The sequence below is a fragment of the Lissotriton helveticus genome, chromosome 2_1, assembly GCF_964261635.1.
Source record: "Lissotriton helveticus chromosome 2_1, aLisHel1.1, whole genome shotgun sequence".
Taxonomy (NCBI): Eukaryota; Metazoa; Chordata; class Amphibia; order Caudata; family Salamandridae; genus Lissotriton; species Lissotriton helveticus.
In genome coordinates, this window is record NC_136059.1 from 1,928,550,896 (window position 1) to 1,928,575,295 (window position 24,400).

A 24,400-nucleotide genomic window follows, 5' to 3' on the forward strand; every position below is an offset into this window, starting at 1 on the left:
AAATAAAGGTATTTTAATCTAAACTACACAAGACCAAAATGACAAAAATCCAACATACACAGTTCAAGAATATGGTTTCAAAAAGAGTTCTTAAGGTTGCGTTAAAGTTCTTCAAGTTGCGGTAAAATAAACCACAGATGCGTGAAAAGTTCACAGTTGCGTCACGTTTGCTCACAGTACCTTTAGTTGCAACAAAGTTCCAAAAGCAGAAGCTGGTGCGGTGGAAAACATGCGATGCGTTGCTCCTGAGACCCTGGGGAGGCGATGCGACAGCCCCGCTGCAGCAGCGGGCGTGTTGCGACGAATCCGGTCTGTATGGGGAGGAAGGCCACTTGTATGGATTCCGGTGCGTAGGTTCCGTAGCAAGTCTGTTCTCGCAAAGGCACGATGCGACGATCTCTTAGGGGCTGCGACGATCTCCGGGGCGACGATGCGCGGTCCAGCGGGGATCCTCTCTCTCGCAGCTCCTCGATGCGTTGATTCTGCGACGATGCTCGCAGCGACGTGATGCGACCCGCAAGCAAGCGGTGTGGCGTTCTCACCCAGCGACGACAGGCTCTGCGACGATACTCGCAGCGATGTTCGATTCTCCCGCACCGGTCTGGTGCGTCCCGCAAACGAAGGATGCGACGTCTCTGGCAGCGGCGTCAGGCGCTGCGACGATCTCGACCTCCGTAGCGGCGGGAAACTTCTCGCACTGTCGGGGATGCGCTCCGCAAGCTTGCGATGCGACACTTTTCAAGTTCAAAAGTCACTCAAGCTCAGTTTCAAGCTTCCCAGCTCAGGTACAACTTCCAGAGGCCCCACAACTGGATCAAGCACTCTAGGAAGGACAGAACTCTCTCAGCAGAGTTCAGGGAAGCTGGGGGTGAAGTCCTTTTGTTCCTGGGACTTCAAATCAGGGAGCCAGCTCTTCTCAGGCCCTTGGAGATTCCTTCAAGACAGGGGACACAGCTCAGCAGAAAAGTCCTTCCCCTCTCCTTGGCAGCAGAGCAACAGGTCAGTCCAGCAGAGCAACAGCAGGACAATCTTCCTTCTTCAGTTTCAGCTTTCTCCTTGGCAGAGGTTCCTTCTTGATTTCCAGGATGATCTAATTTTCTGTTGTCAGGGGTCCTGTACTTATACCCCTAAAGTCTTTGTTCTCTTGGTGCATGTGGGCCCTGAGCCCGTTCTAAACCAGTTCTGGGTGGATCCTGAGCACTTTGTTTTGCTGGCTGCATCTTTCCTTTCAGAGTGAGGGGCAGGGTCCTCAGCCGCCCAGCAGGGGGGTGGAGCCAGCATTGTGGAAGGCAGGCACAGCCCTATTCAGCCCAGGTGCTAACTCCTCCCACCACTCCAGTTGCAACTGCAGTCATTCAGCCTAGTGCTGACTCATCCATCCTGCTGGGGAATTCCCCAGCCCCTGTCACTCACAAACCAGACAGTCAATACACAAACAGCCCAAGGCACACAGAAGGGTTAGACACGAGAACAGCAACTTTCTAAAAGTGCTGTTCTCAAACACAGGATCTAAAAACAATCTTTCCTAAAAGATGTGTTATTAAATTCTGAGTTCAGGGATACTAGATACTTATGTCCTATCTTGTTCCTATGAGAAGAAATGCTGTTAACCACTGTAGCCAGCATCCCCCATGTTAATCTATGGAGCAAGATAACCTTACAATAGTGAAAAACTAAAATGGCTGTAATTCACTACCAGAACATGTTACCTGCACCAGTACATGCTCTACCTTTCACATACACTGCACCCTGCCCAGGGGGGTACCTTGGGCCTTCCATAGGGGTGGCTGATGTGCACGAAAAGGGAAGGGTTAGGCCTGGTCAGTGGGGACACTGACCAGGAGGACATGGCAGTTCTAAACCGCCCATAGGCACTGCAGTGGCAGGCCTGAGACACCATTTTAGAGCTACTCCTGTGGGTGGCACAATCAGTGCTGCAGGCCCACTTGTAGCATTTGTCATCACCAGCCCTGGCACACCCAGTGCACTTTACTAGGGACTTCATGGTGATACAAATATGCCAAACATGTATATCCAATCAGAATAACAATTTACACAGAGAGCACTTACACTCTGGCACTGATCAGCAGTGGCAGAGTGTCCAAAGCATCTAAACCAGCAAAAACGAAATCCAGCACAGCATAAAAAATACAGGAGGTAGAGGCAAAAAGATAGGGGGAAACCACGCCAAAGATGCCAGGTCTAACACGTGTCCCCTCCAGCTGAAAGTGGGGAGAACTACCCACCCTCTTGGGAGTTCTCTTCACTAAGGCGGAAAAACCTGGACAGACCATCAGCGTTGGCGTGTTCTGTACCAGGGCGGTGTTCCACCGTAAAGTCCATTCCCTGTAGGGAGATGGACCACCTCAACAGCTTTGGATTCTCACCCCTCATCTGCATTAACCATCTGAGGGGCCTGTGGTCGGTCTGAACACGGAAGTGAGTCCGAAACAGGTAGGGCCTCAACTTTTTCAGAGCCCAGACCACAGCAAATGCTTCTCTCTCAATCGCACTCCACCTCTGTTCCCTAGGGAGTAGTCTCCTGCTTAATGAAGGCTACCGGCTGGTCTCCTCCCTCCTCAGTGATTTGTGAGAGTACTGCTCCCACACCATGTTCTGAAGCGTCTGTCTGAACTATGAACTCACTGGAAAAGTCAGGTGCCTTGAGCACCGGCGCTGTGCACATAGCAGTTTTCAGGGTTTCAAAAGCAGTTTGGCAGGCGTCAGTCCAGTCAACTCTTTTGGGTAACTTCTTGGAAGTGAGTTCTGTCAAGGGGGCGACAATGGTGCCATATCCCTTGACAAACCGTCGGTAATACCCGGTGAGTCCTAAAAAGGCCCTCACCTCTGTCTGGGTCTTGGGGGGCTCCCAAGCCAGAATGGTATCAATCTTGGCCTGTAGGGGCGCCACCTGGCCGCTCCCCACCTGGTGTCCCAAATACACCACAGATCCCTGCCCTATCTGGCACTTGCTGGCCTTGATAGTGAGGCCTGCCCTTTGCAGAGCCTTCAACACTTCGCAGAGGTGTTGCAGGTGTTCCTCCCACGTGGAGCTGAACACAGCAATGTCATCCAGGTATGCGGCGCTGAATTCTTCCAGCCCGGTCAGTACCTTGTTAACCAGCCTCTGGAATGTGGCAGGGGCATTCTTCAACCCAAAGGGCATGACACGGAACTGGAAGTGCCCCCCTGGCGTTGAAAATGCAGACCTCTCTTTGGCCCCATCAGTTAAGGCAATCTGCCAGTACCCCGAAGTCAAATCAAATGTACTGAGGTACTGGGCAGCTCCCAACCGATCCACGAGCTCATCAGCTCTGGGGATGGGGTGTGCGTCAATCTTCGTGACCGCATTGAGCCCACGGTAGTCCACGCAAAACCGGAGTTCAGGAGGGCCACCGGGGGTAGCAGCTTTCTTGGGTACCAAGACCACTGGGCTAGCCCAGGGGCTGCTGGAGGGCTCAATCACCCCTAGCGCCAACATCTTGGAAACCTCTTCCTTGATGCTGGCCCTGACCTTGTCAGCTACCCTGTAAAATTTCTGTTTCACAGGCAGACTGTCTCCAGTGTCCACATCATGGACGCACCAGTTGGTGACTCCTGGGGTTAGGGAGAACAGGGAGGAGAACTGACCCAACACTTGGCGACAGTCACTCTGCTGTTCTGGGGTCAGGGTGGGCGAGAGGACCACACCATCCACTGACCCATCTTGCTCCTTAACTGCCAGGAGGTCAGGGAGAGGATCACTATCCTCTTCCGTTCCTGCATCTGTAGCCAGGAGCATGGTTACTTCAGACCTCTTAAAGTGCGGTTTGAGGCGGTTCACATGCAAGACTCTCAGGGGCTGCCTGGGAGTCTATAGGTTAACCAGGTAGGTTACCTCACTCTTCCTTTCCACCACCTCATATGGCCCAGTCCACTTGTCTTGGAGCGCACAAGGCTCCACTGGCGCCATCACCCACACTTCCTGCCCAGGTTGAAATTCGACCAGAGTGGTATTCTGGTCATACCATCTTTTAATTTCTTCCTGGCTTGCTTCCAGGTTCGCCTGAGCGAGCTTCCTGAAGCGTTGTGTCTGGTTGCGGATGGCCAGCACATAGCTGAACACATCCTGGGGGGTTTTCCCACGGGACTTTTCCCAACCCTCCTTCACCAGGGAGAGAGGTCCTCTAACAGGGTGGCCATACAGGAGTTCAAAGGGACTGAACCCTAAGGACTTCTGAGGCACCTCCCTGTAGGCAAACAACAGGCATGGTAATAAGACGTCCCACTTGCGTCTCATGGGTTCCGCTAGGCCCATAATCATACCTTTCAGGGTCCGGTTGAACCTTTCAACCAACCCATTTCCTTGAGGGTGGTAAGGAGTGGTGAACTTATAAGTTACCCCACACTCCTCCCACAGAGACTTCATGTACTTAGAGATGAAGTTGGTACCCCGGTCGGAGACCACCTCTCTGGGGAACCCCACACGGGAAAAGATCCCCATCAATGCACGGCCCACCACGGGTGCTGTGATTGTCCTGAGAGGGACTGCCTCCGGGTACCGAGTGGCATGGTCCACCAAGACCAGGATGAACCTGTTGCCTAAGGCCGTCTTGGGGTCCAGGGGCCCTACGATGTCTATGCCCACCCGCTCGAAAGGGGTGCTCACCACTGGGAAGGGCTGAAGGGGGGCCTTCAGCTTCATTCCAGTCTTGCCACTGGCTTGACAGGTTTGGCAAGATCTGCAAAAGGAACCAACGTGCTTTCTCATCTGGGGCCAGTGAAAGTGGGTGACAAGCCGGTTTAGGGTCTTGTCTTGCCCCAGATGTCCTGCAAGAGGCACGTCATGAGCCAGACCCATTAGGAAGTTTCTGAAGCGCTCGGGTACCACCAGCACACGGGCTGCACCGGGCTCAGCAAACTTAGGCTCACTATACAACAAGTCATCTTCCCAGTAGATAAAGTGATCTCTGGCTGCTCCACCTGCTGCCTGGTCTACAGCCTGTTGCCGCAGACCCTCGAGGGAAGGGCATTCTTTCTGCGCCTGGCAGAATTCCTCCCTGGAGGGACCACCTTCTTGCTGCCAATGGGTCAGCTCAGGCAATTCTCCCAGTTCGGCTACCTGTTCCCCTGTAGGTTCCAGGGCATCCCCCTCGGGTTCTGCTCCTTCCTGGACCGTGGGAACGGCTGGGGCTGGTTTCCCGCGCCCTCTGCCTCTTCCTCTCCTGGCAGGTCTCTGGGCCACTGTTTCAGGCTCCAGTTCTGCTGACTCCCCCCTACTGGCTGTCATAGCACGTGTGGACACACAGATCCACGCAGGCAAACCCAACATCTCCAAGTGAGTTCTGTGTTCTACATCCTTCCATGGAGAACTCTCCAGGTCGTTACCTAACAGACAGTCTACAGGAAAGGCATCACTGACAACTACCTCCAAAAGACCAGAGACTCCCCCCCATTCAAAGGGAACACGCGCCAGCTTGCTGAAGCGCACTGAACTGTCAGCTGCCACTACAGGGCGGAGTACACCAGGGATGATTTGCTCTTCAGACACCCACTGACACCTCACGGATGTCACGCTGGCTCCTGTGTCTCTCAGAGCCTCAATCTCCCTCCCATTGATGGTCACCTTCTGCCCATATTTCTTAGTGTTAGGGGGCAGCAAGGTTTCCTGGACCATCTCTTGGTCTCCTAGAGAGACAAGGGTCATAACTGCTAGCTCCCCCCAATCACTGGAAACCAAATCCCCTCCCAAAGCTACACTAGCTAACGCTGGGGCGGGGGCACCAGTGGGTGCTTGCTTCTTCTTGGGACATTTTGGAGCTATGTGGCCCACCTCATTGCAGTGATAGCAGGTAGGTGGGCCCCTGTTGTCTTTATTGTCCCGCCTGCCCTTAGAGGGCCATGGCTGTTTGGGTTTGGGGGGTTGGGATTCCTTTCTCTGGGAACTATTTTGGGGCCCTTCTGAGAACTCCTTTTGATTACCCTTGTCCCCCCCACTCTTCTGCTGGGGACCCTGCCCACCTTTGGCTGTGGTACCCACAATTCCTCTGTGGACCCTGGTACTGGTCCAGCGGTCCGCCTCCTTAGCAAGCTCAATGGGGTCTGTCAGCTTGCTGTCTAAAAGATGCTGGCGCAGCTCTGGAACACAAAGACTACTCAAGTGCTCCCAACTGATTAAATGCAACAACCTCTTAAAATCATTTACTTTACTGCCCTTCATCCAACCTTCCAGTGCACGCAAGTACAAATTCACACACTCCATCCAAGTCTCAGACTCTCTCTTCTTGGAGTTCCTAAACTGCAGTCTGTACTGCTCTGGGGTAAGGCCATACCTGAGACATAAGGCCTCCTTCATATTGGGGTAGGTCATGGCACCTGCTAATTCAAAGGGCTCTAGAGCACTCCTCCCAGAAGCCTCAAAATGTTTCCACAGGCCCGCCCCCCAATGCTGATCAGGCACACCATTCATCTTCAATGCAATTTCATACGAAGTGAACCAGGCATAAATATCCTCACCCCTATGGTAATTCTGTACCAGGTCCTTGGGAATATATACTTTACCCCCATGCACTGGCTGCGCGCTGCCACCATTAGAACTGGCATCCACCTCCTTGGCTTTAAGATCCAGTTCTTTCATGCTCAACTCATGAGCCAAAAGCAATTTCTTTTCCTCTAGGGCACGAGCCTCTCTCTTGTCTTCCGCTGCCCTTTCTTTCTCCAATTCCAATTGCCTCAGTTTCATTTTCATGACTTCCAAGTCATACTCTCTTACTCTCTGATTTTCTTGTAACTCTTCTGGGGAGAGGCCCCTACCGGAGTGGTTGCTGCCAGCTCCTGAGCCTACTCTGCCCACTGGCAACTCTGTGCTTTGAAAACCATTTTCTACATCCACATCATCTCCTTCTTGTGCCTCCCAATGGGCTTTCAAGATTCTCTGCAGCTCCTCCTTTCTGTAGGCGCTTTTTATGGGGCACTCAAACTCAAGGCAGAATTTCCTTAGTTGCTCAACTTTGTATGAACACAAATCCTCAATGCAAAACTCTAATTCTGCTTCTGCCTCCTCACTGAGTGCCTTTCCTTTCGCAGACATGATGCTTTGAAGAGTTACTCAAAAATAGAAAAATTAAAACCAAAAACCAGTAGTATGCGGTGGCGTAGTGGTCTGCACTCACTAGTGATGTACACCAATTACTGTGGGTCAAGTACAAATACAAGTTCAAATCCCACCGCTGCCACCAATGTTAGATCTGGGGGTCTCTAGTTGGCAGAGGTAGGTACCACTGTCCAAATAGGGACCCTTGCTTCTAGTCAGGGCAAGGAGATAACCCTCTGTGATAACCCCTGCTCACCCTCTAGGTAGCTTGGCACGAGCAGTCTAGGCTAACCAGAGGCAATGCGTAAAGTATTTGTACCAACACTCACAGTAACACAGTGAAAACACCACAAACTGACTCCACAACAGTTTAGAAAAATAAAGGTATTTTAATCTAAACTACACAAGACCAAAACGACAAAAATCCAACATACACAGTTCAAGAATATGGTTTCAAAAAGAGTTCTTAAGGTTGCGTTAAAGTTCTTCAAGTTGCGGTAAAATAAACCACAGATGCGTGAAAAGTTCACAGTTGCGTCACGTTTGCTCACAGTACCTTTAGTTGCAACAAAGTTCCAAAAGCAGAAGCTGGTGCGGTGGAAAACAAGCGATGCGTTGCTCCTGAGACCCTGGGGAGGCGATGCGACAGCCCCGCTGCAGCAGCGGGCGTGTTGCGACGAATCCGGTCTGTATGGGGAGGAAGGCCACTTGTATGGATTCCGGTGCGTAGGTTCCGTAGGAAGTCTGTTCTCGCAAAGGCACGATGCGACGATCTCGTAGGGGCTGCGACGATCTCCGGGGCGACGATGCGCGGTCCAGCGGGGATCCTCTCTCTCGCAGCTCCTCGATGCGTTGATTCTGCGATGATGCTCGCAGCGACGTGATGCGACCCGCAAGCAAGCGGTGCGGCGTTCTCACCCAACGACGACAGGCTCTGCGACGATACTCGCAGCGATGTTCGATTCTCCCGCACCGGTCTGGTGCGTCCCGCAAACGAAGGATGCGACGTCTCTGGCAGCGGCGTGAGGCGCTGCGACGATCTCGACCTCCGTAGCGGCGGGAAACTTCTCGCACTGTCGGGGATGCGCTCCGCAAGCTAGCGATGCGACACTTTTCAAGTTCAAAAGTCACTCAAGCTCAGTTTCAAGCTTCCCAGCTCAGGTACAACTTCCAGAGGCCCCACAACTGGATCAAGCACTCTAGGAAGGACAGAACTCTCTCAGCAGAGTTCAGGGAAGCTGGGGGTGAAGTCCTTTTGTTCCTGGGACTTCAAAACAGGGAGCCAGCTCTTCTCAGGCCCTTGGAGATTCCTTCAAGACAGGGGACACAGCTCAGCAGCAAAGTCCTTCCCCTCTCCTTGGCAGCAAAGCAACAGGTCAGTCCAGCAGAGCAACAGCAGGACAATCTTCCTTCTTCAGTTTCAGCTTTCTCCTTGGCAGAGGTTCCTTCTTGATTTCCAGGATGATCTAATTTTCCGTTGTCAGGGGTCCTGTACTTATACCCCTAAAGTCTTTGTTCTCTTGGTGCATGTGGGCCCTGAGCCCGGTCTAAACCAGTTCTGGGTGGATCCTGAGCACTTTGTTTTGCTGGCTGCATCTTTCCTTTCAGAGTGAGGGGCAGGGTCCTCAGCCGCCCAGCAGGGGGGTGGAGCAAGCATTGTGGAAGGCAGGCACAGCCCTATTCTGCCCAGGTGCTAACTCCTCCCACCACTCCAGTTGCAACTGCAGTCATTCAGCCTAGTGCTGACTCATCCATCCTGCTGGGGAATTCCCCAGCCCCTGTCACTCACAAACCAGACAGTCAATACACAAACAGCCCAAGGCACACAGAAGGGTTAGACAAGAGAACAGCAACTTTCTAAAAGTGCTGTTCTCAAACACAGGATCTAAAAACAATCTTTCCTAAAAGATGTGTTATTAAATTCTGAGTTCAGGGATACTAGATACTTATGTCCTATCTTGTTCCTATGAGAAGAAATGCTGTTAACCACTGTAGCCAGCATCCCCCATGTTAATCTATGGAGCAAGATAACCTTACAATAGTGAAAAACGAAAATGGCTGTAATTCACTACCAGAACATGTTACCTGCACCAGTACATGCTCTACCTTTCACATACACTGCACCCTGCCCAGGGGGGTACCTTGGGCCTTCCATAGGGGTGGCTGATGTGCACGAAAAGGGAAGGGTTAGGCCTGGTCAGTGGGGACACTGACCAGGAGGACATGGCAGTTCTAAACCGCCCATAGGCACTGCAGTGGCAGGCCTGAGACACCATTTTAGAGCTACTCCTGTGGGTGGCACAATCAGTGCTGCAGGCCCACTGGTAGCATTTGTCATCACCAGCCCTGGCACACCCAGTGCACTTTACTAGGGACTTCATGGTGATACAAATATGCCAAACATGTATATCCAATCAGAATAACAATTTACACAGAGAGCACTTACACTCTGGCACTGATCAGCAGTGGCAGAGTGTCCAAAGCATCTAAACCAGCAAAAACGAAATCCAGCACAGCATCAAAAATACAGGAGGTAGAGGCAAAAAGATAGGGGGAAACCACGCCAAAGATGCCAGGTCTAACAGTCACCAACTCCAGAAGACCCAAAGAAAGGGCTTACTTTTTGGTTAGATCAGAAAGACAGGTTTGAAAACGAAGGGAGGAAATTGTCTTTTGTTTAAGTGAATTTAAAAATTGATGGCACGCTGATTTGACTCCTAAATAATTTAACTTGGAAATAAATCAATTAAATCACAAAAATAAAATAGTTACGATCCAATACTTTGTTTTCTATCAAAATGCGAGCCTCAGTTGCACTTGCCACATCACCATCGCCCTTTGGACACCTATTCATTTTATGTCACGCCTTTGCTAAAGTGTCTATTTATCATGTTTTTACGATTATTGATACCAGCTAAGACACTGCTCTGAAAGCAAAAATATGATTGCAAGTTATACATCGCACATTATAAATCCTACACGGACCAATGCCAATGAAAAGTGCGAGGCAAAGTATGTTTTGTGACAGAAGCCTAGTTTTGTTAACAAGTATTTGTTTACCAACTGAGAGCGCAGGCTGGACAGCCGAGGGAGGGTGCTACTCTGACATTTCCCATGTAAGGTGCAAACTCAAGTGTTATTTCCAAATCTAGACGAGCCGGTATCGTCCCCATGTGGCAGCCCCGAGGGCACCTTTCACTGTAAGGGCTCCTGCAGAGTGCGCCCGTTTAAATATTTTTGCCAGCTCTGATTTTGTTTTCGAATCCTAACCTGCCTGTGTCACGATGCCATGGTCAGGTTTCGAAGCGCTGTGACTGGCGGTGGTGGTGTTTCTCCCATTGCAAGAAAAGCAGATAAGAGTAAAAAAGAATAAATACCCTTGCTGAAAGGAGGCCCCGGAATAGTGTAAACACCCTTTAATATGCTCTTATTAAATCCCGCATCCTTCCCCAGTTTAATGTTTAATGTCACAGTGTTTGCTTATGTTATGTGTTGGGGCGTTTTTAGGAGTACGCAAATAACATCACATATAATAATGGTAATATGACTGTCTTGTATCGCTGGCCTATAATCTGTGTGAGAACCAGCGTTTTCTTGTTATCACTGAGGATTGTCGTTTGTTTACATTCTTGCTTTAATTAACGGTTAAGGCGAAAGATGGTTCGTATAATTGTTAATGACCTTGAAGCATATCTCTCCAAGGGCTTCAGTATAAGCAAGGGTGACGTCCATTCACCAAAAAGCCTCTGGTAGAGGACGTGACATCAAATGCCCTTTGGCTCTGTGACATCGAGTTTGAGACATCACATGATCATTAGTGCTGATGACGTCACAGAAATCGGCACGAGTCCTTGTGATTCATCCTTTTTTGATGCAGCTAGTGCGGCCACGTTGCAAATATTTTACCAAAATGCCATTGGTACTTTTTCCACTATGAAATGTAAACAGACAATACAAAAGGAATTCGATTCAAAGCATTTTAGAGGTTTCTAAACTAACACAATTTGATTTGATTAATATGGTAAACCGAAGTAGAGTAGCCCTGTTATAAAAATATATTAAGGATTAAGTGTTGCTAAGCAAAACCTGACTTGATGGGACAACTTGAAACACATATGTTTCAGGTGTGTACCTTACCAACCCGAAGCAACTTCTGTTTTACAGATAGAAAATTCCAAAGTTGGCTTTTGCAACCTGAGACCATGGGTCACAAAGGCAAGCAAAGTAGCAGGGAACTAGCCAGGGGTCGCAGCTGTGACCCCTGGAGACTAAAAAATGGCATCCCTGGGGTAGTCCTTCCACTCGGAGTTACTGATTCCAGGGGATTGCTATCTCCAGGGATAGAGATATAGAAGAATGCAAGTGAGGGTCCCCTTAAAATTGGGAATTACTTGGCAAAATACATTTCCAGACCGGATTCCCCCAGAAATTCCTCACTTTCCCTTGGTAATTCACCAAGGGACTGCTTTGTCAGGTGAAGTCTCTGAGGGAAATACCACATATTCGCAGAGCTACTGTAGGCCTATTAATTCCAATTACGTGGTAACTCCTATTAAAAACCAAACCCGAATTACCAAGGACCTTCATATAAACCCCTAAAAGTCTTTGTAGGCACTGCAATAAGAAACTGGGCGACAATAAAGCAAAGCCTGCTCTAACTGTAATGCCAGAGACTGCGTTTAAAATAGCCCAGAGCCTACATACCCACAAAGTATGGGTGATTAATAATATTTAGCATTGCTTGATAAAAAAAAATATATAACAACTTTATTGAAGTTTCTAGATTTATTTTCAAAATTAAAGGTATGAGAATATAGCGACCCTTTCCCTGCTCCGCTCCCAAAGAGCGTTAGCCCCTCTGCCCGAAAGACCCTGTGGATTCCTGACAGGAGCACTCACACCACAGGAAATCACTCAGACAGCCCGGGGAGGGGTGGATTCATGGCTGTTCTAGCATTTCCTAACTCCTTCAAAAGGATCTCTTTGACAATTACATTTCTGTAAATGTCCTTTCAAAATGAACGGCTTGACAGTCTATTACTAGACTGAGCATTCAAAATCAGCCAATAAAAATAAAATTGCATTCGAAGAATAATCAGCCACAAAAGGAAATGGAAAACGCTTCCTGGCCAAAGACACTCAAAGTACAAAAGCGGCTCTGTCCAAAAGGGCACCTTATTGGCATGGAGATCCAGAGGCAAGGCAACCAATACGTGAGGGAGACTCGAAGATGGTGAAGTTCATAAAACAAACATTGGCAAAGCCAACAGGTCGGGTGTTAATGGCTTAATAGGTGGAGCCCATTAAATTGAGACAAACTGGGGACCAGTAGGAGTGAGAAGAAATGGCTAAGAGTGTAAAGCAGACCCTCATGTGGTTTAATGGAAGCACTTGCGTGGAGGTGGAAGGCTATACTAAAACAAACAATAGCATTAGGAGGGCAATTAACAATCCACTGTGCCGAGCCAAGGCATGATTGACAAAGTCTCAATTCAAAGGCAGAAAGGGGTGCATTTTCTTAGCAATATGTCAGTATGAAAGCTGCTCTTTGAAACCACACCTAAAAAAGCAGATGGTGACTGCCAGGGTAAGGAAACAGAAGAAGTGAGTGGTTGTACCTCGTAACTTTGCCCTGATCTTCCAACAATACTGATCTTGTATGATTATAGAATAATTAATTCCTATTGCAACATTATTATTTGATAAGAGGCACTATGCAGTGCTATGAAACTTGTTTGGTGGAGATCGTTCTGTATAAAGGAACTCTAAACTGAATATATAATAGGGAATCAAATCAAATCAAATCAAATGTCTTTATTTAGATATAACACAGATATCTTTAAAAGAAGAATACAAAATTCACATTATAATCCAAATGTTAAAAAAGAACAAAGATGCGATCGATTATTTAACAGTCGTATAAAAATAGAGCTCATCCACAACTTGATCCTTCTTATTCAATGACATTATAAAATAAGCGCAACCAGTGGTATCTTACGTATAAAAACAACCCAATACTCTTGCAGATACATTTTATAATCATTTCATTTTTGCTTCCTTAGAAGTTAATAAATATTGTAAAGTATATTAAGTGGTTAAAGGGATCAGGGCAAGGCTTAATGGGGTTTCATTTGTTTAAAATTGCGATATGCTTGCTGAATAAAATTGGCTAGCCTTATATTTACAACTGTGTTTTCTGGGTTCAAGGCCACGATCATGGCTTGCCTACAGGTCCGGGCACCCAACCTGTTCCATTCAGCTTTTAGTTTGCACCTACCTTGAGAATTATAAAAAGGGCAAAGGCAGACCACATGCAGCAAAGTTTCCCCCATTTTGCCACACCCTCTACAGGTTGTATCTTCCGCCATACGTTGCCAGGAGGGCCGGTCTTGCAAGAAACGCCAGTCACCCATTCTAATAGCTATAAGGCTACGTTTAAGATACAATGAGTATGTAAAAGACAGGTAAGTAGCGGGGGTTAGCCGTCTGTATGAGTTTATGAGTGCCCAAGAATGGCTACGTTTTGCAAAAAGTGCTTTATCCATGTTTAGCGATCTCATTCTCACGCATTTTTTAATGGCCATTTTAAAAGCTGTCTGACTGGGATTCAGGACCCATAGGTCACTCGCTGACATTTGATCAATGGCGTCCTTAAAAAGGCGACCAAACGTTCCACCTGGGTTATTCTGGATGATTTCTAGCCAGACTAAGGATTCTAGTGTGCCTGGGTCCGCCTGTCTTAATTTATGGCAGAGCTTTAGGTAAGTGCCCACGTTTGAAGCCTCATAGTTAAAAAGCCCCATCTCTAGTCTTATCTGCACTGGGGATGCAGACTTTGGCAGCCGGAGAACTCTTTTATATATTCTGGTTGTGTGCTGGTTTAAAGCAGTGTTCAGTTTCCCCCTAAGTATCTCAATGCCGTATGAAAGGGTGGGGCCGATTTTGGCTCTCATGACTTCCAAGAGAGGTGCAAGTGTTGGGACTGATAGATTTTTGGAAAGCTTGCTTAGTGACACCGCCAGGGACGTGGCTTTAACTGCGATCTCATTGCGCTATTTTATTGGTTACCTCTGGAGTCTAAGTGGACACCTAGATATTTGTATGACTGACCTCCAGCGAGACTTGTTTTGTCAAATAGCCACATACGACCGGCGTATTGTTTTTTCCCAAAAGTGACCACTTGCGTTTTCTTAAGGTTAACCTCTAATTGGTTCGTAATTGTGTAGCTAAGCAGTTTGTCGAGTAGTCTTTGCAGCCCGACCCTGGTGAGGCTAAAAAGAACCAGGTCATCGGCGTACAATAGGTTATTTATAGCCATGCCTCCCACCTTTGGGGGGTGACTGTTTGTATCGTCCAGGGTGCTTGACAGATCTGATATAAACAGGTTAAAAAGAAGAGGGGCCAGCACACATCCCTGCTTCACGCCTCTGTTTGTCATAATTTTCCGCGAGAGGTGTGTGCCGGACCCCAACTTCACCCGAACCCAAGTGCGGGAGTGGAGTTGGATGATTGCTTCCAAGAGTTTATCAGGGATCTCCCACTTTCTTAGTTTTTCCCATAGATCTGCCCTAGGGACCCTGTCAAATGCTGCTTTGAAGTCGACAAAGCAACAAAACACTGGCCTAGATGTTAAAAGTGCTTTGTTGATAATGATTGAGACAGCTAATAGATTATTCATGGTCGCTGAGTTGGCCACAAACCCTGTCTGGTTCAACTGGATCAATTTACATTCTGTTGCCCATAACCTCAGGTCCTCCAAGAGGAGGCCTGCGTAATGCTTGGCCTCAATGTCCAATAGGGCAATGAGTCTGTAATTGTTCGGCGAAGAGCGGGATCCCGATTTATAAATTAGGTGGATTATGGCGTCCCGCCACGAGTCGGGGATTGTTGCAGTGTTCAAGGCATAGTTGAAGAGGTTTGTTAAAGTTCCTGACCAGAAGGCTGGGTCAGATTTGAACAGGCTCTGTGGCAGGCCATTTGACCCCAGTGCTCCGTCTGATCTTGCTTTTGTCACTGCTGTAACAACCTTTTCTTGTGTCACCTCAAAGTCCTCGTTGACAGAGTGTAATCCATTAATCTCTCTTGGAGGGTTGGATCCTGTTGGTCCTGGATGTTCAGAGGGTCTGAAGTGGTCGGTGAGAAATGTTGCCCAGTCCGAATCTTGAATGTTTGCTGTTCCGAAGCTCTGATTGATATTGTTAATTAGGGCCCACCATTTTCTTGAGTTTTTACTCTTACTCTCCCACACCAATTTACACCAAAATTGAGTTTCATGCAACTGTTTATCTTTAGTCATCGCCAGCCTAAAAGTCTTCTGAGCAGCTTGATAGTGGTTTAGACAGTCACTGTTCCCTGGAGAGTTTGCGAGTGACCGCAAGGCATTGTTTCTAGCTTTCTTAAATGACTTTGTCTGAGATGACATTGTGAACTTGCGGTACTGGATTGGCCTTTGGGCCTGTTGTTTGGCTGGAAAAAGGTTAATCAGATGAGAGCAGAGCATCGACCATGTCGCGATCGGCGAGGCTTCTTGATTGGTTCCGCGTCTTATTGCGTTCATGCTTTCTTGCAGGATATTCTGGCTGAGGTCTTCACTCCACTTGAGGCGCTTTAGGTTCTCTGTATATATTCCTCGGCAAGTTGAAGAGGCAGGTTTATGAGTTACTGGTTTTATATTAAAGGATATGACCTGAGGTCTGTGGTCACTTTCAATTCGTGGATGGATGTGGAAGCTTGCCAGACAATGAAGCAGGAATGAATTACAGATAGTGTAGTCCAAATAGGAACACTTGCTACCATTTGTCCAAGACCAATTAGGGGGGATGTCTCCCTCCGATCTTCAGTTGATTACCAGGTAACCTGCACTATAGAATCGCATCACGCAGAGTTCTCCCAGTCCGCAATAAGCTTGGTTGGGCGGTATTGTTTGTGTAACAGGCTCATTGATCGAAGGTAAGAAAGGCTCTTCGTTGTCCACTAGATTGCCTTGGAATAAGTTGGTGTTAAAATCACCTGTGACGATACAGTCTGAGGTGGGGTGTTCCGCGGCTATGTCGCTCATAATTTCAGTTAAGCGGGCCAGATGATCTTTTTTTGTACGCGTGCTTGGGTTAATATACACGTTTAAAAGGAAAAGTGAGCGCTGATTCCGCCAAGAGTTGATTTTGACCCCGAGTAGCCATTCTTCATCGATGGGTAATCGTGAGTGTGGGCCTTTTAATTTATTTGATATGTATATTGACAGGCCCCCTTTAGAGTGACCAAAGCGGATATCTCTGAGTGCTGGTTTCCATACTTCTGTGTAACCAATAACGGGGCATCCTTGTTGTGGCTAAGTTTCCTGTATAACTATTACAGCATGCTCACGTAGAAAGGAGAGTATTTCAGAGTTCGTAATTTTCTGGTAAAGGCCACTTATGTTCCAAGAACATATTGAGAAGGTGGAGTCTGCTTGTAGGTTAGGCACAGTTGCTGGTGAGGTTACTAGGGGTATTGACTTTGCCGAAGTTTTTGGCTTGGGGCCCCTGCACTCTACTTCGGACGGTCATACTGTACTTTTGGTTGACAGAATAGTTGGAAGTCACTCCCAGTCTTGGCTTGTGTGGCATGGGAGACCAGTGTTGGAGGGATTTTATATTGTTCGTCTGGTCCCGATGCGTTTTTTAAAATTGAGTAGGGTCTTGGGAGTTCCTCCAGTCTGATGGATCCGGCTTTCCGAGAAGTAATTGGCTGATTTAATAAGGCGGGGGGGGGTAACCTGGGGTGGAGTAAAGATACACTTGAATGCCCCAATCCCGCAGGGTGTCCTTATCATCCAGGAATGCTCCGACCAAGCTGGCCGATTTAAAAAACACCAAGGTAACCTCAGAAGGTTGGGCGCCTCTTGGTGGGAGGAATTCGATAGCTTCAATGTCATCTGATACCAGACCTGCGAGCCCCGGGATACCATCCGCTAACTTTATTATATTCGACCTGTTGAGAATGTCTTGCCGTCCCTTTGATTTATATTCCGGTACCAGTAAGATGTGGGAATGTGATGAGTCGTTGTTGTTCTCCTTATTATTTTCACTTGAAGCCGTCTTATTGAGTGTATTCAAAAACCGGCCTGCGTGCAAATCTTGCTCCTGTTGTGATGGCCGACGGGGGGCCTTCGATGGAGGCTGATTATTTTTAGGTAAGGTTATTTTTTGATTATGAATTGTTTTTGTGAGGTTCATTCTTGTTGTTTTTGGGTCTACCCAAGGCAGAGTCGAGACTGTTGCTGATTTAGATTTTTCTTGGGTCACTATGGGCTCGGGTAAGATTGGCTCATCGGTTGTCATCCTTCGCTGTTCTGTCACTGTGCTGGACTTGTCTATTGCTGTTCTCGCAGCTGATTTGATTGGGTCGTGAGCGCTCCCCACAGGTAGTTGAATGGTGGCTTCTAGTGGAACTGCTTTTACATTGTTGACACTAGGGTTTACTGGGGGTGATGGTGTAGCTGTCTCATTTAGAGCTTTTTTGTTAGCCGCCGTATTGAAAAGGGGAAAGAATTTCGAGTGGGCGCCTGTTGCTTTTGCCCTTATTTTGTTTCTCAGTTTACGCAAACGTTTACACTCTCTCTTGCTGCAGGGTGGTAGAGGGGCTGATGGTCCTTCCACTTTGGTCAAATCTGAAGTCGTTAAACTGGCCGTTGGCCCTGTCACTTGGTGGTCCGGACGGGTAGTGCACCCACTTGGGGCCCCGGCGTTTTCCGTCGTCATTTGGGTCAGGGCAGGCCCCGTTGGTGTTGCGTAAGGTTTGCCGGTTTTTAGCTGTTCACTCAGCAGGATTGGCCTGAGAGCGATTCCCCCTCTTGACTTAATGCCTTTGTTTGCAGTAGTCCATGGGTTAGCTAGATCCTGGGGAGGGTCTTGTATTCTTTGTGTTGTTGACAGGGAGTTATGTGTGGATTGCCTCCCTTCAGCAGCTTAACTTCTTTTATACACTGGTTAGGAAGCCTGGAAGTGATGAAAGTGAATCAATAATTGGGGAGCAGCAAAAGACTGACTGCATAAGCTTTGTTGAGGCTTGCGCTCCTAATATTAGATTGTTCAGTTTGTCAAGTTTGCTATCGATCCCCGCCGTGAACAATGCGAGGGTGTTCGGAAGATCGACCTGCACATCCAGTTTGTCCGAATGGTAGTTGAGCGCTTTGACTGTTTGTTGAAGCGTCTGAAGAAGTTGCTGCCAAACCCCTATTGCTGTAGACTCTTCTTGGTTAGGCTTTGGGTTTGGCGTGTGATTGGTTGGGTTTTGGTTGTTTTTAAAGAAGAATGAGAGGTCAGCTAAAAGCTGATCGTTTGGATCAGGGATTTTAGGCGATTTCTGTGGGGGGATCGTTGAGGATACCGGTGATGAAAAAGCTGTGTGCTGGGGACTCGACGCAACAAGGTGCTCCTTGGGTGTGCTTATAGTTGGAGATGAGTGGGACGGTTGTAGAATATTGTTATGCACGTACGAGTTTTGCGCATGTATTTGTGCTAGGGTTAGTTGACGATGGGGAACCATTGTGGTTTCCTTTACCACATCAAGATCTTGTTGGGTAGAGGTTATTATTGGTTCTGGTTTCTGAGTATGATTTGTCAAAAGACCTGGATGATGTTGTAGGCTCCCCGGAGGGGGTGCAGCGGGGAATCAATACAGTAGGCGCAAGAGGTTGTGAGGACAGAAAATGCAATAGACAAGGGAGAGGGCAAATGAGACCGGCACTCTGGTTAGGAATGCCAGGTACAGGCAGCTTCTCCTGAGATACGACGGAAACATATCTGTCCCCTGCACCGGCTTGCATTAGTTCAGGATTGAAGAGGGCAAACAGCTGGTGTGAAAGCTACTAAGTTCAGTGTATGCCTCTGGTAATAATTGATGGACATATATCTTTGCCCGTCTCTCCCCTTAATTACCTGTGAGGCAATAAGTATATAATGATAAATGTTGTATTCAATACAATTCTTTCTTAGAGCACATTTGGCACACATGCAGATAGATCTGTTCAGAGAAATGTCCCTAGCGCAATACTAGTAAGGAGGACAAAAAAAAACCCCAGACTAGCTCCGCTCATTTCCTGATCTCGTTCTCCTTTTTTCTTTAATCTCACTCTTCCCCTATCTCTCCTAAAGCCCCCTCTGTGTCAGCTGGAGAAAGTAGCATAGGTGCCAGCAGCAGCCCCCTACCTTCAAAAGCAAAGCCTCCTTTGACTACAGCCCACTATGGAAATGCCTGATGGAATAAATGGGCAGTCCAGCCCTGTACTGTAATTGTCAGCATTCCAGGCTTAATGAAAGTGCTTGTTGGAAAGTGGGTTATTAGTAGTGGTAAATATATATCTACCACTAGCAATAAGGCCACTAACACAGTTTGAGCTCAGTATAGGTCTTAGCAAATGATTCCTATGCTCAACCCTTAGTAGCTTGGTTGCAAGCTGACAGGCTTAACTTCAAAGACAGGTATGTAAATCATTTAAAACACCAAGTCAGTAAATAATTAAGACACAATAAAAATACAACACCAATTTATAAAAATAGGAAATATGTGTATCTTTAATATGACTCCAAAACGAAAAATATCCAATGCAGGGAACAAGAGATATGAATTTGTAAAGATTTAGCACTATAACGCACATAGAACATTATTGTGCCTCTTGGGCCATCTAGTCGCACTAGAACGGGAAAGTCAAAATTTCAGCCCGATTGCGATGGAGCCCTGCACGGCTACCCCTTACTGCAAGCTAGCTTACGGTTGAAGGTGGGCACCTTGACTCTTGTGGTTGGTCCGGTCACTTCTCCTACGTTCAGAGTTATAAACTTTGACAGAGATTTTTCTTCAGGGGTCCCTCGCTGCTCTTCACCAGGCTGGCTTCAGTGAGGGTTCTCTGGCTTGGGTTGCAGCCAACTCACAGTTAAACTCTGAGCAAACTCTGGAAGTCGGACATCCAGAGCTTTTCAGCAGGACAAACCTGGACAGCAGGCTGGCACACATTGAAGGTCGCTGGCTTGGCTGGCCAGGACGAGTCAGTCCACTTATGGAGCTTTTTTCCAAAGTTGCTCCAAACTTCTGAAACTTCTTTCTGAAGTTCCTTTGAGGGTCCCAAAGTGTCCAAAACTTACTCCAAGGGTCTAAAAGCTCCTAGATGGTCCTTGAAAGTTTGGGAGTTCATTTCCCACAATCCACTTGGATAAAACCCTTACAAATCCACAAGTAGTACTCCAGCCTGGGGATTCTTGGTGGTGATGGTACAGGTGAGCTCTGTTAACTTGTAGCTTGCAGGCAATCCACTCTTTAGTCCTTTTGAAGCAGGTTCGATCTATATGGCTGTAGTTCCATATTGGGCAGCAGGTGCAGTCAGTCAGAGTGCAGGGCCTGGTTGGTGCAAATCAAGCTTCCAGCACGGACCCTTCTTCTTCCTTAAGTTTCAAGCAGCAGATTTGAGATGTTCTGCCCCTCAGATACTTATTCCAAGTTCCCTGGGTCAAGCAGGAGTGCACTCCTGTCCAATGAAGTGCAAGGCAACTCGACAGGGCAAAACTATATTCTCCAAAGAATGGCACTGCAGTCTCTCAGAGAGCACCATTTCTCCAAAATTCAACATGGCTGATTTTCCAGCAGAGAGAGAAGAGATGGCTAAACACATATCCAGGATGGTTAATTTCCCTAGTCTCTCCCCCATGCATTTGTTCATCCCTTCCTTAATCCTACCATCTGGCTGGGTTCAAAGAGTAGGGGGTAAATGAAACTGGCCTCTCCTGCCTGTCTCTTCCTTCTATTGAAGAATATTCTTTACGACCCCTCCCCTTGCTCTGGCATTCCTATGTAGCACAACCCTGGCCTTCTAGAAGGGCTTTCAAACCCCAGTGGCTACTAATCATCTAATCAAAGGAGCCTGGCTATTCCACTTAACTCTAGCCAATCAGGGCAGACCACTGGAAGGCGGAATTTTGGCTTACAGACAAGAAAGTCCTAGAACTTCTTGTCTGTACATTTTGGGATAAATTAAACAATAGCATATTGTTGGATTTATCAATACCATTCTAGGAAGTCCCTGAATAATATTTTTATCACCTCCTTGACTTAAGTTATTATGTAATAACTTCCTGCCATGTTAACCTATGTGACTGGGGATCGGCAATGGGGAAATGAACTGGGCAATTTCTCCAACATCAGGGCTTATAAAACATATTTTATTAGGACCCTGCCTATATCTACAGGACCCCCTACCACTGGAACATCTAGGGGAGACTTTATGTGTTCTGAATATGTACAAATATTGCAGATACTCAATCCACAGTGCTCCTAGCACATAATCTGATTTTGGGAAGCTCTTCACTACTATGTGGGGTGTGAAATGTGCAATTTCACTAAACCTAGAGCATATACAACTCATTTTATAACCGCCCTCCTTATAAATACCTGACCCCCCCGCACACATGGACAACTAGGGGAGACCTTGGGGGTACCTAATATGCCCACACATTTTAGTTTATTCATTTTTAAGTGCCCCAAACACCAAAGTCGAGTTTGGCCACAATTTGCATTTTAAAAGTAGTCTTGCAACACAGGGCTGCTTTTAAACTGACCGCAGGCCTCAGAAGTGCACACATGCAAGTGCAGAAAGGGCTGCTGGCCTCTAAACTGCCATGCCCTATTATATACTAGGGACTTAAATGTAGTTTAGACCCCCTCCCCTATTATGCACTATGGCCTTATAGGGTAGGTCATGCCAATCATAGGGGTACCCTAAGCCATAGTGTAACCTATTGTATGTAGGTGTTTTCACTGTATTCTAAGTATCTTTTCAGGAAAGCACTAGCTAGGAGCCTGGTTAGGCTAAATGGGGGTGCCCAGGGCACAAGGATGACTTTGCAACAGTGCTTTAGGGAGATTAAATTCACCACAAACGTCTAGAAAATATACTTTACAACACCAGTTACTTATAACTAATCCTTTTAATGGGATGAAATTTGAGGGGACTCGAAGAATCTCAAAACAACATCTCCTTGTGTGCAAAGCCTAAAGTCCCAGCTATGTGTTAGGAAAGTTTAGTTTGCCGGCATTGAGCGCATGGCAGAACTAAATTGCTTTTAGGCATGGACACATAAAATGGAATATTTAAGCACCAAAAAGCCGGCCATACAACTGTAAAAACAGTTGCACATTATAACAAAATAAGAGAGGCAGTGAAAGATATGTATTATGTATGCCAAGGCGATGTAAAATAGGTTAATTACACTGTGGATGGCGAGGGACTGAGGGAGAAGCTTGCAAAATGTTTGGAACAGAGAAGCAGTCAAAATCCTAACTGCAGAAGTGATTGTTCCAGAGGCACAAGTTGCTATAGAGAACTGCTAGGTACTACTGCATTTGCGTCCGGTGTTGTGGATGACCAGACACGTTTTCTACCTTGTTCTGCTACTTCATTTAGCTTGCCGGGAGGCTCCCACTTGCGAATGCAGGCTTATGTCAGCATCCCACATCAATTTCAGGACAAGCACGCTCATTTTGAAGGGTAATGTTCGCCAAAGAAGGATGGAGGTGTTCATATGGTGCATGTTGTTTTGAGAGGTGCACTGGACCTAGCTCCAGAAGTACTGTATTTAGCCCTTCACCTTTTAGGTTAGTGTGTATCATGCAGTCAAATATTGTATCTATCTGGCTCTGGTCACTTGTTAGTTTTCACATTGGCGTGATAGTTGAGGAGGTGGGATCAGAGCAGGTCCATTGGGCACTCCCCACGTGACTTTATGTGCAGAGGAGGGCCGTTGTCCCAGTCTCATTCACTGAAAGCATTCTATCTAGGAAGGATTTGAACCATCTGTTAACCTTGTTTGACATGTTGACCACAGCTCAGAGCAGCTATCGAGTAGGGAGTTGTAGTGTGTTGTGTCAAGTACAGCAGATAAGACATGTAGTGTTTGCATGAAGAGACCCCTCATCCCCTCATCCACGGTTTCAAGTAGATCGTTCCACACATGTAACTAGTTTTGTGTTTGGGCTTAAAGTGGGACTGGTGTTTATCAAGTGTTTCTCTTTGATCTAACATCATTTTGTAGTTGGTTTTTGACAATTTTTGGAGTATTTTTTCTAGGAGTAGTAGACCCATGTGGGATCTAGGATGAACATTCTTAAGGGCGGGTTAGGGGTTAGGGGTGAAAGAATGCCTAAGGGAGTTACAAACATTACCATCTGCAAGTCCACCATGTATGATGCTGGTCATTTGTTAAGCTATAGATTCTGCTACAGTGGGTGCTGTAGATGCATAAAGGAAGCACCAATGTCTTTTACAGGCCTTTAAGGAGGAGTATTAAGTTGCTTTGTCTCAGTTGAGTGACATTGAACGAGCCATGTTTTGTGCGTTCGCAAACGGGTTTAAAACCCATTTGCGCCCGCAAAAAACGATAGTACATCTAGCCCCAAGTATCACAGAAGGACAATCCACTGAATTTAGCGCTGGTACGATAACTCAAGGGGCCGGAAAACCATTTCATTACAACCTGGAAGCTGACGGTTCACTTACAAATGTGGAAATATGGGGGTGGGGTCAGAATTACTGCATACCACTGGTACTTCTTGGCAATACTTTCGCCTGAAGAATTTGGCATTTTTGGGCAGCCAGAGACCTAGGGGAATTGTCCAGACCTGTGATTTTAGCATTACTCGTAATCTCACTGTGCCTGTTAACTATTGATTGGAGATGATAAACAACTCTTAATGGGCCCTAAATGTCTGCATGGGAGGAAAATTAAGCCTGCTAAATTTAGATTACACAGACTACAACGTATAGTAAAAATTGTCAAATTACTTCATACACAATAAGAACAATATTCTAGTCCTCACCTTTTATTTAGCAATGTACCTTATTCTGGGAGTTGCAATCTTTCCTGTGAAGTGAGTTCATTGAATTTGATAATTTCCTAAAATGTAGGCCAGGACTTCGGACTTGTTTTTAATCTTACTTGCAAGGAGACTGATTTGTTGTTACACGTTGTATTTTTCTATACACCACACCCATTTGATATCTATGATGTTGACAATTTCATGTATGTAAACTTTATAGGAACTTTTCGCACTGTACAGGTCGCAAAAGCAAATACTATTGCTCTATAAACAACATTTTAGTCACAGACCCAAAGCAACACTATCTGGATGGCTTAGCTGGAAGTATTAGAGACACGCCAATAGTGTTTCTGGTGTACATTGAAAGGATGCTTTTATTGGTAATTAAAAAATATCACTGCCCCCATGTACAGTGGAGTCACAAACAACACAAAGTGTGCCTAATCTTATGCAGAATCTAAAAACCGCACTACTCCCATTGTA

General features: G+C 46.9%; 1 protein-coding gene across 1 annotated transcript in view; it reads right to left on the reverse strand.

Moving 5' to 3' along the window:
• MGAT4D (MGAT4 family member D) overlaps nt 1-24,400 on the reverse strand; it is a 707,335-nt gene that overhangs the window by 452,570 nt on the left and 230,365 nt on the right. The window lies entirely within an intron of this gene.